The sequence below is a fragment of the Amblyomma mixtum genome, chromosome 3 (assembly GCF_055824585.1).
Source record: "Amblyomma mixtum isolate Tamu chromosome 3, ASM5582458v1, whole genome shotgun sequence".
Lineage (NCBI taxonomy): Eukaryota > Metazoa > Arthropoda > Arachnida > Ixodida > Ixodidae > Amblyomma > Amblyomma mixtum.
Genome location: NC_143014.1, coordinates 107,644,956 through 107,650,477, shown reverse-complemented (window position 1 = coordinate 107,650,477; position 5,522 = coordinate 107,644,956). Strand labels below are relative to the sequence as shown.

At 43.9% G+C, this 5,522-nt stretch overlaps 1 long non-coding RNA gene and 1 pseudogene across 1 annotated transcript; both read right to left on the bottom strand.

Moving 5' to 3' along the window:
• Positions 1 to 244: 244 nt before the first annotated feature.
• On the bottom strand, positions 245 to 5,080 carry LOC149351293 (uncharacterized). The gene is made up of 3 exons (XR_016289494.1): positions 4,810 to 5,080; positions 1,749 to 1,916; positions 245 to 371 (listed from the first exon to the last, which is right to left on the bottom strand). It is a non-coding gene; the product is annotated as an uncharacterized LOC149351293 (long non-coding RNA).
• Positions 3,651 to 4,492, bottom strand: LOC149351294 (uncharacterized; annotated as a pseudogene).
• Positions 5,081 to 5,522: the final 442 nt, after the last annotated feature.

Here is a 5,522-nt window from a genome sequence, read left to right as displayed (position 1 = left end):
ATTTGTATATAAATAAATAAATTTACTCCGCAAATAGTGCCTTTTTGCTACGAACATACCCCCCCCCCCCCCCTCCGGCGCCAACAACCAATGGGCCCCCCCCCCTGCAAAAAATTCTGCGGACGCCCTTGGCCGTGCGTGGCTCGGCCGTGTCCGGGGAAGGTCCCTATTAACCAGCACTGTAACAGCACCAGATCTTGGAAGTAATAAAAAACAAGCAAGCCTTGTAACCAGGCTCCAACTGTCACACTTTTCAGCCTTTTACTCACAAAATGGCTAGCTTCTAACATTCCCTGCCCCATTTGAAGGCTTCCGGCTTTGTGCTTCACTATTTGAATCAGACATCTCGGCCGAATCGAATTCACTGCCCACTGCCAGAGAGAAAATGAAATATGGTTCACCAAAAATATAAATACTAGAACAGAGTTTGTAGCAAGATATTTTTTTAGGCTTTTAAACAGCTAAAAATTGCAAATAGCCCAAAAATAAACATTATCTGGAAGAGATATAATTCCTTTTACAACAATTCTTCCCTGCAAGACAATTTACATACTGAACAAAAAAAATCCTACTTTGCCCTTTTAGATCATGTGCCAGGCATAAAGGTTCACTGAAGGCTCAGAATATGATACGCTGGGGTTCTGTGTCTTTTTATGTCTACTTGTCTCTGCACATGAAAATGAATAAAAAATAAAGCAGAACATCCGTTAGCATTTGCCCTATTTATGATGTTGCTAAACTGCTTTAAAGGGGCCCAGAAACACAATCTTAGTTAACTGTTTTGCCTGTTGATTGCATACAGTGAGTTATAATGCTGCTATTAGCGTCGGTAATGCCGCGTATATTCCGTTTTTTAATATTTTAATGTCCTCCCAAAAACAACTTTATGGTTCTGATGGTGTCGCCACACAGTGGCGGGTTTTTAGCAGCGGATATGACATCACCTGGCGCGAGCTTGATGATCGGACAAACAGTAAATATACTGCAAATTGTGTGAATAAATAGACACATTTTGCACCTGTCTGCGTTTTATATTAGATCAACAAAAACAAATTGTTTGTCTTAGATAAAAGCCCTGCAAAGCAAGTAAAATAAAAATACACCACTAGGGGTGCTCTGGCATGGAAACGACGCTGCCAGTCTCAGCAAAAACGAGTTACAGGGAGCAGGCAACCATGGAGTACAAACTTCCGCGACGTGCTCTGGCTGGCTGTTTTGATTGGTTGCGCCAGGTGCCGTCATTGGGAGAGCGAAATAGGAAAGGGAAGCCCCGCCAAAATCGAGTTGAGGGCAGCGTTTTGTTTGCTTGTATTTTGAAATTTCTCCACTGAATAACTCCCGTTCCTGTGCATCGATTCCTGTAACTCTTTTTAAGTCAGAATCTGTGTGACATAAAGAATCCACCTGAAGTATAGCCGGTATCCCCCCAAGCAGTGTTTCGCAGCCCCTTTAATACACGTTATTTGACGTCAAGAGGTACGGTTTCTTGCAAAACTGATAACCTTGAAGGCAATTAATCTGCTTGACAATACTGGCTATAGTAGATTCGGAGCATGAACAATTGCTGCTTGAAGTTCACGAAGTTGAAATAGCACCAAAATTAAATTAAAATAGCTAAAACTCTTGTACTTACTTTCCTAAGGGGAACACTGCAGAGAATAATGGGGATGTAATTGCTTGGTTAAAAACAGCTACCCAATCCACACTACAGTATCCACATAAAAGTTCATTAGAAGCAGAAAGCATACTTTTCAGCATGACACGTGGTGGCAATGGTGGCCTGACATCAGTTTCTGGGCTGGAACTCAAAGCTCTTTGTAGCTTTCTTCTCTTCCCTCTGCCAAGATCAACCTCGTTTTCCAGATCTGACGTGTCTTCAGCTCGTCGGAGTTTTTTCCGAGCTTCCTCATAACTGTCTGAAAAAATAATCACCAGACAGTTAAGCACGTCAGATGTGACACCTCACTATTCGCAATTATTTTAGCTATGTTTAATGTTAAAGGAAACATCTCGATCAAAGGTAGCTTCTTATTTTTACATCAGATCACCCTCAAAGATGCCACTTTCTATATATTTCTGAGCCAGCTACACTGAAGCCTCAGTAAAGTTTTAGACTAGCCTTTACTCATTTATGGGAAAGGCCAACAAAAGGCAAAAAAGTTTAACATTAGCCAACTAATTAACTTTTCCACAAAATAACAGGTAAACCTGCATTACTCTATATTATTTTGGCTAAAGTGCACTCAGCAAACATTATCCTGCTTAGCATTTTGGGAAACTGGTCACATCTCTGCATGCACCTTTAATTTCTGTTTGACGACCTTTCTGAAAACAACCTTCCAGACAGGCATGTGTTCAACTTTTCTAGCACTTCTGAAATAAACTACCACTTCATGCACTGATTACAAGTGCTTTAGTACTTTGGAAATTGAGCTGCAAACTTACTTAATGCTTCAAAAAGCACACAATGGACATGAAGCTAGTCTTCAGATGGAGAAGCTGCACCTTTCACTAGTGCCTGCATGTTTCTACAATGCCGTGGCCACAGGCATATGTCGTCGTTGAACCATGTTGAGTGGCAGTCATTTTCATCAGGAAATTTGACCAGAAGGAACTCGTGCTTAGAAGGCAAGGAAAAGTACAGAAAAGAAGTGAAAAGAAATGAAAATATTCTTATTACTATTTACAAAAGCTCTTGCCGCATTTATAGTTGCAAGTGTGAAAGAGGAAAAACAGTCAACTTCTTCGAGCAAGAAACTTTCGTGCGCTTTTTGGAAATCGAGTTTAAAGCCATGATTGCAAGTTAGATTGCTGAGGCACACTGAAGACTCCCAAAAGTGATGATGGGCATGGTGTGGTGTAATGTACAAGTAATCTCGTTGTAAAAACTTCCGTCCAATAATGCAGGGTTAATCTTGTGAGCAAGCAATGTTTTCAATGACAACTATGCTGCCATCACACAGCTTGCAGCAGTTCTGTCTATCTACACTAAAAACAGTACCATCTGGAAGGACCACTTTCTTGTACTGTGTTCCCTGGCAGTGAGGCAGAAGAGGACCACACTGATGTTCAGCATGGAATGATGGGGTGCTGCTGACGACATTATTTTTAAAGCCAACATTCTTCTCCACAAGCCGATTTGATAGCTGCTGCAAAGGAGACTATGGCTTTCGTAAAAACCATTAAATATGCCCCATGCGACTCTCATAAGGAAATGCACTCCATGTGTGACGTGGCCCCCAGTTATGGGCATCGGCTGCAAGATGGCACAGTGCGTACATATTATGTGACACATGGTGCTGCCCTATTCCTTTAAAGCCTTCAATGAAAAACTTTAGGAGCTCTTCAGCATAACTTCTCTCATTAAGGGAGGCATTTGGTGATGGAAAGATGGTGATCGCTACATTAAGTGCTAAGATGCCATACATTCTCTCAGGCACTACTGAGCGCAGTACAAGTGGTCCACTGTACAACACAAAGAACCGAAACTCGGTGGCTTTCCATCTATATAAGTCAAGCAGACCTCTTGGTTTTCGACTGAAATCTGATGGCACAAACTTCTCAAGCTTGCTCAGACTCACGGAGATTTCATTGCGGGTATTGGTTCCGAGCCTGATTTATTTCAGGCCACGAGTCCACAATACAAGAAGCTATTGCGCGAAGCCTAAGCATACTAAATGGAGACAGTCAAGTGGCACATTCTTGATTAAATCCAGTGGAAGTTCCTCAAGAATGGTATCACCAGTGTGGTGCTCTTCTTGAAGCTGGCTGCGAAAGGAAATGTTGATCCGCAAACTTTTGTTAATGTCTGGAAAGCATACTCTGCCTTCTCTATAAATGCCCTTTGCAGTACGTTTGGTGCAGCTATGGTATCCTGTGTAACTTCTGACGCTAAGAATGAATGCCTTTGCTGGTGCATCGCATTTAATTGCATTTATGCTGACAGGGATGACGTCTGCATCAAAGCGCACGCCTGAGGTGAGTATTTCCTGCAGGTCGCCAATAAAATGGCGCAAGAACACGGTAGCATCATCTGGCTTTTTGTTTCCAAAGAAGACGCCAACTACAAAAGGATCATGGTGTCCAAGTCTTTCATACTGCCGGGAATGGTCCAAAACTAGCTCCTGGAACTTTTCGCGATCGGCAGCCCGTCGATGTTGTAATTAAGCGCTAGCTTTCGAGGCAGCTCCTTGACGTGGCTCAATGCTTCACGAACTCCTTCAGCGATGCCGAAATGGCAGTACTTTCCATCGGCAACTTGTACAATACCGAGGGACTTCCTAGGCGTTTCCAACAATGCTCTTGCTGAACGTGGCAAAGAGGAAAAGCACGAATGCTTGCGCAACAACCCCAGAAGCGCAGTCACAGATGCATGCGAAGCGCCCGATTCCACTGTCCAAGTTTGCACCTGCTTGAAGAATGACACCTCTTCAACTTCAGGGTCGAGAACTTCCTCGGCAATGGCGATTTCAATGTGCTCTTCAGCATTCATTGCGTGTCAATGACTGTCCACAGCACGATAATCATTGTAGACGTCTGAGTCATCTTCACCAGGCGTACTCAGCAATGTGCGTCGAGATGTACGGACTTCATCGAAACTGTTAGATGCGGCCAGTTCTAGTGGGTGACAGTGCTGGTCAGCAGATACAGCGCTGTAAGTTTCGTCACCAGCAATCGTAAGAAGTTCAATGCAATCATCCACGCGCCGGTTCGTCGCACATCGAAACTGCCGCGACTGATCGGCCATCTTTAACGGATCCGAAACAATGCTTCTTTCGGAACAAAAATGAACTGAATACGAATACTCACCACTTTCCAGGCTGGCTGCTGCCATTTCAGCCATCCTCAAAGATGCCAAAATGACCCTGCAGAATAGAACGTCAGTGCACTGCAGGTACAGAACCCTAAAATCCAGACGCCGGGCAACCTGAGCACTACAACCTGCCTTCTGCACGACAAAAGTTTTGCCGCCATGTTTGGCGCCAAACCGACAGCCAACAGCTTGGATTGGCTTCGTACGACTTGTCCACTGCCAATTTTGTGTGTTGCAGGCAAGACATTCCACAGGGCGCTCGCTCCGACAGCTACGTACAGTGCTCAAACGTTTTTAAAATGAACAATTAAGACACAACGGAGTAGTTATATAGTTCATGAAATATGTGGAAAAAAGATTCTCACTATATTTAGTATAGACAATGGCTGCTGATTTTCTAGTCTGATGTTCTGTTAATAAGCTCATGCACATTCTCCAATGCAGTTTCATAAGTCCCAACACTTAGGACTTAGGAGGAGGAGGCAAACTTTATTGAAGAAGAGGTTTTAGGCGCGGGTTGGGGTGGTGGCCTCTCCCAGCAATGGACTCCTCTTCTAGGCCGGGCGCCAGGTGGCCTACCAGCGACGTTGTTCGGCGACCTCTTCGGCCCGCTCCATGACTCGGAGTTGAACCTGCAGTTCCGAGCTGAGCAGCGAGATCTGGGAAGATTTGCTTTTTTGAATTGGATTGTAATTTCTTTGTAGGATGT